Source organism: Chiloscyllium punctatum, unplaced genomic scaffold, assembly GCF_047496795.1.
Source record: "Chiloscyllium punctatum isolate Juve2018m unplaced genomic scaffold, sChiPun1.3 scaffold_159, whole genome shotgun sequence".
Lineage (NCBI taxonomy): Eukaryota > Metazoa > Chordata > Chondrichthyes > Orectolobiformes > Hemiscylliidae > Chiloscyllium > Chiloscyllium punctatum.
In genome coordinates, this window is record NW_027309893.1 from 581,687 (window position 1) to 594,404 (window position 12,718).

The 12,718-nt window shown below is 43.4% G+C and overlaps 1 long non-coding RNA gene across 2 annotated transcripts in view; it reads right to left on the reverse strand.

Annotated features, from left to right (window-relative positions):
• Window positions 1-1,800: 1,800 nt before the first annotated feature.
• Window positions 1,801-12,718, reverse strand: part of LOC140471840 (uncharacterized) — a 41,468-nt gene continuing 30,550 nt past the window's right edge. Inside the window, exons 6-7 of one of the 2 annotated variants that reach the window (XR_011957211.1) lie at window positions 9,510-9,627; window positions 1,801-2,406 (exon numbers count right to left, since the gene is read on the reverse strand). This is a non-coding gene — a long non-coding RNA (uncharacterized lncRNA). Of the gene's footprint in view, window positions 2,407-9,442; window positions 9,628-12,718 lie in introns of both variants that reach the window. The other variant, XR_011957210.1, reaches the window with a different exon arrangement.

Sequence of the window (12,718 nt, forward strand, 5' to 3'; positions counted from 1 at the left end):
ACCTCAGAAGTATTTTAGGGAGACGGTGGCTGAAAATTACTCTTCCAAAGAGGTTTCTTCAGTTGCTTTTTATTTGCACCTGGACTGATTTTAATTTTGCTCCCTAGTGCCAATATCATTTCTTAATATAGCCTTGATATCATCCTTAACCAACACACCAATTCCACCTCCTTTACCTTCATGTCTATCCTTTCGGAATACGGAGTACCCATGGGCAGTTCACTGTCCAGTCCTGATCTTCCTGTAACCATGTTACAATCATCCTTACCAGGCCATACCCATTTATGTCTGTATCTACTGCCAGCTCAGAAATTTTATTCGAAATACTGTGTGCTTTTAGGCCTAAGGATTTTAAATAAGATTGTTTCGATTTATTTTTCCCCTTTAATAGTTTCTTGAGTACGAGCTCCTTGATCTCACACACCGCACTCCTTCACGAACCCCATACATTCCATCTTCATTTATTAATCGTTGACATACATCTCAATCATTTATTCCAATCTCCAACTAACATTTTGGACTGATTTGATTCCTTCTCGCAGCATCGTCATGAGACTCACCTCTACATTCTGCTCCGTTGCTGACCTGCTGCTTTGTTTCCCAGCCTCCTGGTTTATTAGTTTAGATCCACCCAATTTGCACGAGAAAACCTCCCCACTAGGATGTTGGTGCTCTTCCAGTTAAGATACAATCTCTCCATTTCTTAAAGCCCCCACCTGTCGTGGAAGAGGGCCCAATGATCCAGAAATCTGAAATCATCGCCCCTGAAGTAGCTCTTTTAACATATGTTAATCGTTACCTAATCCTTACCTCTTTTACACCAGGCATTGGGTGTAATTCAGACATTACAGAGAATTGTTTTCTCTCTCTCTCTCTCTCTCTCTCTCTCTCTCTCACACACACACACACACACACACACCCTTCATTACTTTGAAGAAGAATACCTGGAACCTTATAAATAATCAGAATGATAAGTGGAATGAAGAAATTAGTTAAAGGTAGGATGTGAGAAATTAGAGTAATGAACTTACTCCTGATTGATCAGAACAGACTAGGATGTGAACTTATTGCAGTGATCAAAATTATGGCAAAAAAACAGGGTAAAATAAGAATACTTCATTTCTCTTAGCTGGCATTACATCATCCCAGTTTCAAGATCATCGGCACAAGACGTTGGAGTGAGATAAGTCAAAAGCTCTTTATTGAGAGAGTTGTTAGGATTTGGAATGCCCTACCTGGGAGATTTGTGAATGAAGACTCAAGAGGGAAATGGATATATAATTTAACCTTCCCAAATTAAAGGGCAACAGTGATAGAGGTGGCAAATGGGAGGATTTGGGAGACACTTCCTCAGCTGATGCATACACACTGTTCCAATAGCCTCATTGTGTACATTAAAGTTCTGTTCTCTATCAGGTACAGATGCAAGTCAAAGCCAGTATCAGATTATTTCCAGCTGTAAATGTTGGCAAATATCTGATCATTTTGCTGTAGCATAACCATTTATAATGCAAGTATTGCAAGTTCAGCTTGATGATGAAGTCTAATTAGTACTCAGCACACGAATATTTTAAATTTTGTATCCCAACAAATAAAACAAATATTTCCTTTGCTTTGCCACAATACTCTTTCGAAAATGTCTGACTGTTTACTCACACGGATGTATGTTGTTCATTCTTTTTCACATTTCACATTAAATATCATTCATTCTGAAAATTGCAAGGTTTCAAATTGTTGTTCACTTCAATTTAATAACATAAATCATTTATTTAATCTAATATTCTCTGAATTATTGTCATTTTTCAATTGTTGGAAAATAACTGAAGCTCGCACATTTGGTGAGAAATTAAACTGATCGATTATGCATAAATATGTAAGAACGCAATTTCTATATTACTGTTCAATAGTTTTCTCACTCGAAAAATACAATCATTCAGAAGCCAACGACTTTCCAAATGTTGGAGCAACGATGTATTCATTTAAATACTGACAATGAGTGTGCAATTGCAGCGAGTTTTGAGAAGATTTTTAGCTCAGGTTGAAATTTTGGATGTAGGCTTCTTCGCTGAGCTGGAAGGTTCATTTCGAGATGTTTTACCATCTTCATCTTCAGTGGGCCTCAGGGGAACCAACGCTGAAACTTCCTGCTTTCTATTTATATGTTTGAGTTTCTTTGGGTTTGTGATGTCATTTCCTGTGGTGATGTTATTTCCTGCGGTGAAGTCACGTCCTGTTCCTTTTCTCAGGGGTGATGGCTGAGGTCTAACTCGGTGTGTTTGTTGATAGAGTTCAAGTTGAAATGCAATGCTTCTCGGAATCCTCGTGCGTGCCTCTATTTGGTTTGTCCTAGGAGGGATGTGTTGCCCCAGTTGAAGTGGTGTCCTTCCTCATCCGTATGTGAGAATACTAGTGAGAGAGGATGATGTATTTTTGTGGTTACATGATGTTCATGTATGCAAAAGCATGTAATTGTGATCACCACTATAGTCAGATAACATGTTCTTTGTTCGGTATTAAATAAAATATACAATCTTTATTTTTGTATCATAAAATGTTGGCAGGAAAGTATATTTTAGTTCCATAAATATAACATCAACCTAATTATTTTCAGAGGTGATGCAATTATTGTTTGGTTAAATAATGATATTTCACACTTTTGTGAATCACAGTTCACGATCATAGCAAATATCTGATTTTATCAGATCAGATTGCAATCATAACCTACATTGAAAAAAGACTTTAAAAGATTTGAATTCATGCACAGCTGCCTGTGATACTGGGTAAGACATTTGTCTGCTCTTAAATGAATCCAGAGAGCTTCCACCTGGGTCAGGGCAGTCATTCAAACATTATTTCACAACAAATTATTTCGACTCCATCTTCGGTCTGAGCCTTGACTGGGGGCAGATGAATGGACATGAAGTCTCAGAATCACATCGCACAAGTTACTTATGGTGATTATATCTGGCCTGCCTCCCAGACTCCAAGCATCTGCTATCTGGACCAGACACTGGGTAAAGACAAGTTGACAGTATTCTGCAGCACATTGTGTCTCGCAAAGAAAGCTCCAAACCCGTGTCCAATAAATGTCACCTTCACATTCACCAGTATACAAATAAAATTGTACATCTCTGTTGATGGACAAAAAAATAATACATGGGTCAACCAACAAAATCTATCTGAAGAAAACAGCAGCAAATGACAAGTCCAGAATCACCTTAATAACAGAACTTGACAGATTCTGTCTGGTGTAGGTCATCACACACATGTTGTACTGGTACTCAGGTGACTGTAAAAATGCACCCCAGAAGTGGACGCCTTGGCCCAAGGCCCCTACAGAGCTTCCTGATCTCACACACATCACTCCCTCACACATTCAACAATTGAAAAGAATCCACATGCTGAGTGAAACATAGAACAGTACAGGGTAGACCCTTTGGCCTTGACATCCTGCCGACTCTTTATCCTACTCTAACATCAGACTAACCTACATACCCTTCATTATACTATCATTCAATTGCCTATCCAATCGTCTCTTAATATATCCCCAATGCAGCTGACTCTACTACAGTTGCCAGCAGTACATTCCAACCATCCACCATTCTCTATGAAAGGAACCTACCTCTGACATCTCCATTCAACCTTCCTCCACTTACCTTTAGGTTTTTCGCCCTTGTGATAGATATTTGCATCATGGGAAAAAGTATCTCGCTATCCACTCTATCTTTGCCTCTCGTCATCTTATAAACCTCTATCAAGTCATCTCTCATACTTCTTTGTATTCATCAAATGCAACTTTCCAGAACTAAGTAATGGAGAAAGTGAGAACTGCAGATCCTGATGAACTGCTGATTCCCAAAGCTTTGACTCTCCTGTTCCTCAGATGCTGCCCCAATGGCTGTGCTTTGCCAGCACCACACGTTTCGACTCTGATCCCCAGTACCTGCAGTTCTCACTTTCTCCATTACTTCGAGCTCTCCCCTCTGCACACTGAACAGGGAATTAATCAGCAGAAACCCGTTGCATGTGGAGCTGACTGTTTAGTTCTGGAAAGCTGCATTTGATGAATACATTTATTAAAAGAGAAATTACAATTCAACAAATATTCATTCATTCCCAGAGGTATAGGATTGGTTCATGAATTGGGCAGCTTGAGAACAAACAATGAATGACGAACGAACTCCGCGTTATAGAGTATTCCAGGTGTTACATTCCAGGCTGGATTTTGTTTACCTTAATGCTGGGAATGTTATCGGATAAACAGATGTGATAACGGAATGAGGTGAAATGGAGAGTTGTGACATTTTTGCCATCACAGAGATGTGTTTGAGGGAGGTCAGGGCTGACAACTCAATGTCCTGTCGTACAAGATCTCGAAGCACGACAGGAGAGGTGGTAAAAGAGGAAAGGGGGTAGCATTACTAATTGTGGAGAAAGTTACTGCAGTAAGAAGGATCTAATGAGGCTTGGTGGTTAGGGCTCAGGATCAAAACCATGAAGACACACCGCTGGGGATATATTATAGACTCCCAAACAAAACAAAGTACAGGAGCTGATATAGAACCAATTTACTGAGGTGTGCTAATACAACAATGGGGTCATTATATTCAGGCATTTCACTTCCAAACATTCATTCGGACAGTGATAACATTTTTAAGAGGGGACAGATGCCTTGAAATTTATTCCTGGGAGCTTGTTATGTCAACGTGTAGCAGATACAACAATGGGCGGGGCTGTGCTGGGCCTCACCGTGGGGAACGACGCCAGTCAGATGTTGCAGGCAGGATTGGGGTGAGCATGAAAGGACCAGTGACCGTGTCTCCTATGTCTTGAGTTTGCTAAGGAAAAGACCCAGAAATGTTTGAAAAATAAAAGCTTCTTGGATTTTGGAGACCGATTTTATGAAAAATATATGACAGGATCTGGCCAAAGTGCAGATGCTTCTGGGTGCAACTGTAGCAGAACAGCGTGGGGCGCTAGTTAGGGGGTCACTTGAACAAAATGTAATTGATGACAGTATCGGCCCAGCATGTTACACCGAAGATAAATTTTAGGAACACAAGCCCAGAGAACCTCGGGTGTCGACACATTTCCGAACAGAATTAAAAAGGAAAAAGAAGCTTAAAGCAGTTACAAAGTGAGCAGGTCAACGGAGGTCCGAAAAGAATATAGAAAGTGTAGGGCAAAACTTAAAAAGTCAGTAGAAGAGCAGAAATGTTGGCGGGGAGTTAAAACATTCGAGGGTAGAGATGAGCAAGAATTCAAAGACATTCTTTCGAGTTATTAAGGGGAAGAGGATAACGCGGGAGAGAATGGGGAGTATTAAGGACCAAGGGGGCAGCCTGTGCACGGAGCCAGAGAATATGTTAAACACTGACTTTCTTTCGGTCTTCAGTTTGAAGAAGGAGTTCCTGGATTCAAGGAGAGTGACCGTGTGATCCTTGAGTGAATTGATACAGAAGCTGGCAATGAATTGGAAGTTTTTGTGGGATAGAGAGTAGTCAAATGCACAGACCAGAATGCGCTGTATCTTAGGCTGACGTGAGGAGAATACTGTCTCTTAACTTTTCATTTTTGTTTTGCCTCTGGCCACAGAGAAGGTGTGATAGGACAGGATAATATCTAATATTGATACAACTTTCAAACAGAGTGCTAGAAATACCGCATGGGGTTAAAGACCACCAAGTCTCACATCAGTGAGAGGGAAATCATGTTCGAAAATTCTTCGGGCTGTTGAGGCTGGCTCATTAAATATCTTTAGGATTGAGGCAGACATTCTCATACAAGGTTTATGGGGAAAATGCAGACAAGTGGAATGGGGGATTATCAAAATCGATCTCACCTAATTGAGTGGAAAAGCAGACTCAGTGAGCGGATAGACATATTGTTGGCCCTGTGTCGAATTGTATCATTTTTTCAATCGCCTTGTATTCTCTGGAACATCAACCTCTCTCGCTGTGGAGTGAGACACAGTTTGGAATGCAGTCGATAGATTCATGGAATTAATAAATGCAGTACTCTTAGACAGAAAGGACCAAGGGACTGTGACAACGCAGATTGGCTGCCGGGGTCAAGATTAGCATCAGCGCAGTTAGCACTACCAGAAGGAAAATCTCAGTAAGACATCTTCCAAGGCCAATCAGTGATCTTGGATGGAGAGCAGGTAGTTAGTGGCCAGGTGTCAAGGAGTGCTTAATGCCCAAGTGCTACATCACTGAGTGTCTCCCTCCTTCCCTAACCAAAACTAAATGTGAAGGGGTAGAGAGACATGCGGTTGGTAGCAGAGTCAGGAGTAATGTTTGGCTCAAGAGGTTTTGGACAACAGCAGCTCAGCGAAAACTACAGGCAAGCTCAAAAAAAAGTCCTTTAAACTTTAGTCTTGCAGCAATGGAGATGGCAGTTAGGACTGTTGATACGGGATGTGGGGAGCTCAGAGAAATTCCCACAGTCCTTGGTAACTACACGTGTGGAAAATGCACCCAGCTGCAACTCCTGGGAGACCGTGTTCGGGAGCTGGAGCTGGATGCACTCAGGATCATCTGAGATATTGAGAACTTCATCGATAAGAGCTTTCGTGTTGTGGTCACACCCAAGACTCGCCCCAATCATATTTCTGTAATGACTATAATATCCCAGTCCCGCATTAAGATCCATGTTGTGAGTACATTAGGTTTACCTATCTGACCTGTTGCATTTAAATAAGGGCAATTTAATCCAACATGAGTCCTTGCTCCCTGTTGTGTTCAAGACAGAGAGGAAGTTGGCGACCACCTGGAATGGGGAACGGAGTAGGCAGAGAATGCAGGAATACCCTATGGCAATTCTCCACAAAAACAAGTACACCGATTTGGAACCTGTTCAGGGTAAATACAATCCAGGGGAAAGCAGCAGTCGCCAAGGTTGGTGGCATTACCATTGACTCTGGGGCACAGTGGGAAAGGGTAACAGTTAACAGGACCTTAGAGATAGTAGAGTCGATTGTTAGAGGGACAGACCGGAGATTCTGTGGCTTCAAATGGGAATCCAGAATGTTGAGTTACCGCCCAGGTGCCAGGGTCCAGGATGTCTCCGAGCGGCTGCAGAACATTCTCAAGGGGGAGGGGGAGAAGCCAGAAATCATTATGCACGTTGGCACAAATGACACGGGTCGATGTCGGAATGAGGTCGGACACAGTGATTAGTGAGAGCTGGGAGAAAAGTTAAAAACCAGGACCTTGACCATGGTCATCTCCTGATTACTTCCATTGTAATGAGCTAGTGAAAGTAGGAACAGGAGGATATGGCAGATAAATAAGTAACTAAAGAATTGGTGCAGGGGTGGGGGGCAGAGAGATTCAGATTTTTACATTGTTGTCTTTTCTGTGACAGAGTTGACCTGATCAGGAGGGACAGGTGGTGCATGCACTGGGAATGGGACCAGGATCTTGTTGGCGAATTTTGTTCATGCTACAAGGGAGGATTTAAACTATATTGGCGAGGAGCAATATCGTCATGATCAGGGAGGCAAGAACGAGGCTGGTAGGAGATACAGTAATCAGAAACAATAAAGTGAAGAGACAGGACAGGCTGGAACATGATAAGGAGTAAGGAATGCCTGTTGGATTAAACTACTTTCATTTCTGTGCAAGAGGGTTGGCAGGTAAGACCAATAAACTAATGGCGTGGATAGGAACATGAGATTGGGATAATGTAGCCTTTATAGAAACATGGCTAAGCGAGGGTCAGGACTGGCAGCTTCACGCATCAGGTGCTGGTGCTTTAGGCGGGACACGGATGGTGGAAGGAGGGGAGGAGTTGAACTTTTGATTAAGGGGATTATCACAGCAGTAATCAGAGATAAAATAACTGACCAATCATCCAGTGAGGCTTCACGGGTGGAGCTAAGAAGTAGGAAGTGGATGATGATGTCACTGAGTTTGTACTATCGGCCTCCAAATAGTCAACGTGAATTTGAGTAACAAATATGCAGGGGGAAAGTAGACATGCAGGAGCAATATGGTTGTCAGAAGAGTGGATTTTAATTTGTAACAGACTGAGACTGCCAGAGCGTGAAGGGATTTGATGGAGTGGAATCCGATAAGTGAATTCAGGAAACTTTCCTCCAGCAGGATGGAGAGTGTCCTACTTGGGAAGGGGCAAAACTCAAACAACTCTTGGGAAACAGAGCGGGACAGGTGACTGAGGTGACAGTGGGGGAGCACTTTGGGACCAGTGACCATCGTCCTATTAATTTTCAAATAGCTATGGAGAGGGACAAAGCTGGTCCACAGGTTCAAGTTCTAAATTGGGACAAGGGGAATGTTGATGGGATTGGACAGGATCTTGCAGGGGTCGACTGGAGTAATTTTTTTGCGGGTAAATGGCTCGCTGGCTAGTGGGAATCCTTTAAACGTGAGATAGCTAGAGTTCAAAGTCTATATGTTTCTGTGAGGGTGAAGGGCAAGGTTGGCAGGAATGGGGAACCCAGGATGACAAGAGATATTTAGGCATTGACTGGAAAAAAGGGATGTGTGACTCAGGCACAGGCAACTGGGATCAAGGGAGTCCCTGGCGCACAATAAGGAATATAGGAGTTAACCTTTGATGGAAATCAGGAGACAAAGTGGACATGAAAGAACCTTGGCTGAGAAGATTAGGATGAATCCAAAGAGGCACTTTAAGAATATGTGAGAAGTCTGGTTGAATTTATAAAACAGATGTCAAGCTGGAAGATTAAGTCCAATCCCAAGATCCTGTGCTTAACCAAAGTAGACTACAACAGGATGAGACAGTAATTTTTCAAAGTGCACAACAAAATTATGTATATTTGTGAAAAGGAAGGACTGTAGGAAAAGGAGTAATCTGTCATTTGTATCTAAGGAAATTAGGGAGTCTATCAAATTGAAATAGAAGGCATACAAATTGGCAAAGACCAAGGAGAAACTAGGAGATTAGAAAAACTTTAAAGATCAACAAAAAGCTTGATGGGATTTTGACTGGGTATACAAATGAGTAGCTATCCCCAGGGCAAGAATAGCAGTTTACAATGCTCGAGGAAACCTATTGCGTGGGGAACATATGGCTTATTTAATTGTTGAAGTACTTATCTGAAGAAGTCTGTCAGCATAGAGATGAACCTGATAAAGTTAAAAATTACATCGTGCTTGGAAAGCTAGTGCTTCCTAATAAACCTGTTGGACTACAACCTAGTGTCATGTGATTTTTAACTTTGTCCACCCCATTCCAACACCGGCTCCTCCACATGAGAATCCTGACAGACAACCCCACCGAAAATGAAGCACCTGTCAAGTACTTGACTGAGCCACGGAGGTGTTGGGGAGGGGTGTGTTGTTAAAAAAAAAATGCTGAATTGAACTAGTATTTTTAAACTGCCGTTGCCACGGAGATAATCCTGACAACCAGCTTCCATTCAAAGCCACAAAGCACGTTAACATGGACTTGCCTGTGTCTCAGTCCGTTTTCCAGTCACACTGAGATTTGAAATATTCGCCCACGGACAGAATACACACCTTTCCTTCCAGATGAAAAGGCCAATGATATTCAGATCGGCACGGATCAAGTAACTATCAGATCAGAACATGAAGTTCAATTTGAATTTCTCATCCGCAAATCCACCCTTTCAGTACCCTACAATAGGAAAAAACAAGTCAACATTGTTAATACAGGATGGAACTTTAAAAGACAATGATAGTATTAAATTGTAGTTTCCTTGTTCCCCCAAAACTTTAAATCTCAGTCTCACAATTTCTCTCTCTTGTTAACTGAAATCCAAACCAATCTCATCCCTCCTTTCCTCCACACTCAGTTCTCGCAATCTCTCTCCTCGTCTTGAATTCAGTTTCCGAGCTGCTGTCTGCAGACTAAGAACCAAATCAATGAGTTTGACTTGGAGCCTCCAGGGTGTTGGTGAATCCTCCCCCAATCTCCCAGAACACCCATTCTCTGATGAGAACCATTCTGCACACACTGGCCAAATCATATCTGGTTGAACTAAAATTAACCAAATTAGAACTCTAATTAGAGGCCCATCCTTGTCATTTTCCATAACAATCCTGACTATTCATAAGAGTTCTGACAACTTGCTGCAAAATGCTCCCCCAGTGATACTTTGACCAATCGTCAGGACACCAGGCAAAGGGCTATTCCCCTGGGTCGTGTCCTCAGAAGAAAGAAGGAAGGGAGCTGCTAATGACAGATTAATCCCACACATCCACAGCCTCCCTCCCTGGCACTGACCCGCCCTGCACATACGCCAACAACTGGCCAGCACTGCGCCCGTGCACTGATCTCCCTTCCTACGGAACATGCTCTCGATCACACAGGAGCCTGGAGGATTGATATCAGCTGCTGCCCAATAGAGTGGAGGGGGCGGGGCTGGAGGACGGGAAATAATGGAATTGTAACCAATGAATGAATGTGGAGGACACTGGGGGATGGACAGGTCAGTGAGGGACAGGAGCAGTGCAGCAGCAGGAGGGAATACTAGACAAACTGAGTAATGGGAGAGTCTGACAGGAGAGAAACTACAGGAAGGTTCTGTTTGGAGCCTCAGGCAGGGACAGCTGGGAGACAGTATGGCCTGGTGGCTTGGGCAGGTTTTATAATCATCTTCTTCAAAGCCACTGTTACCAAACTCTGAACCCGATCCTCTTGGTCCAGAGGAAAGGACACTACCACCATTTCATAGTGGGGTTGTGGAAAGAAAGGAAGATTTGCTCAACCTCACTCACATGGAAACTCCGCGAGTTCCTTGTACTTACAGTCTACCGTGGAGATGGAGGAGACAGAGCAGGTGGGAGGGGGTAGGGGGTAGGGATATAGGGACTGCCTTTCAAAAGGAACTCACCTGTGTTGGTGTTATTAACAAGACTCAATACGCAGTCACCAACACAAAGCTGATGTACGTGAACGTTATCCAGAATATTAACTCCTATAACTGGGAGACGCAGACCCCAATGTACAGAGTTAAGTCCTGGCTATCAATAACAGCCTTGTGCGTGGGAAATCATGACTCATGGAGTGGACTGAGTTTACTGAAGAAGTAACAAAGCGGATTGATGAGGGCAGAGCGGTGAACATGATCTTCATGGACTTCAGTAAGGCGTTCAACAAGGTTCCTCATGGGAGATTGGTTCGCAAGGTTAGATCTCATGGAATACTGGGAGAGCTAACTATTTGAATATAGAACTGGTTCAAAGGTCGAAGACAGAGAGCGGTGGTGGAGTGATGATTTTCAGGCTGGAGCCCTGTGACCAATGGAATGTCACAAAGATCGGTGCTGAATCCACTACTGTTTGCCATTTATATTAATGTGAACATAAGAGGGATTGTTAGCATGTTTGCAGATGAGACCAAAATTGGCAGTGTAGTGGACAGTGAAAAAGATTACCTCAGAGTTAAACGGGATCTGGATCAGATGGGCGAATGGGCTGAGGCGCTCAGTTTACATAAATGTGAGATGCTGCATTTTAGGAAAGCAAACATTAGCAGGATTTTTGCAGTTAATAGTAAGTTCCTGGGGAGTGTTGCGAAACAAAGAGACCTTGGAGTGCAGGTTCAGAGTTCCTCGAAAGTAGAGTCACAGGTGGATAGGATAGTGAAGAAGGCAGTTGGTATGCTTTACTTTATTGGTCAGGGACTGTAGGAAAGGTGTCGGGATGTCGTATTGTGGCTGTACAGGACATTGATTAGGCAACTTTTGAAATATTCCAGCAATTCTGGTATCCTTCCTATCGGAAGGATGTTCTCAAACTTGAAAGGGGTCAGAAAAGAATTACAAGGATGTTGCAGCGTTGGATAGGGTGTTTTCCCTACAGCGTCGGAGGCTGAGGGGTGACCTGATAGAGATTTATAAAATCAGCCGGTCATGGGTAGGGCAAATAGACAAGGTCCTTTCCCTGTGGTTGGGGTATACAGAACTAGGGGAGAGGGAGGGGAGAGTAGGCAGAGAGGGTGGGCTGAGGGTGGGGGGAAAGAGAGGATGTGGGGATTGAGAGTGGTCGCACGGGTGAGGACAGAGATGGGGGCAGGGGAGGACAGACAGAGGCAGGTGAGAATCAGAGAACGGGGAGTGGAACAGAGGGGGAGGGAAACAGAGTGGGGGGGAACAGAGTTATTTTATGGATCTACAACTCAACCCTGTTCCTGTTTTCGCCTCCTCACTTTCAACCCCCCTGAAGAGCTCAGAACTGCATAGTTCCTGGAAAGTCGAGTTTCAGGGAAACTGGGTGCTGAAGACTGCATTTGGCATGCTGACCTTTATTGGTCTGTGCACTCATCAATAAAGGGACCTGGGTTCGATTCCACTTTGTGTCGTGTTGGCACATTCTCCCTCTGTGTGTTAGCACGGGCGTCCTCTGGGCGCTCTGGTTTCCTCAAACAATCCAAAGAGGTGCAGGTTAGGTGGATTAACTGTGGGTAATGCTGGGTTACATGGTTCTGGTGGGATGGTATTCCGATGGTTGGTAAGGTCTCATGGGCTGAATGGGCTGCTTCCACACTGTATGGATTCTGTCACTGAGTATAAGAGTTAGGAGGTCACGTTGTGGCTGTACAGGGCATTGGTGAGGCCAGTTTTAGAATACTACATTCAATTCTAGTCTCCCCGATTTCAGGAAGATAGGACTCAGCGCCATAATAACAAGTTCCTGGGAAGTGTTGACAAATAAATACACTGTGCAGAGTGGTTTGATCGTTCCTTGAAAGTAGGGCTGAAGGT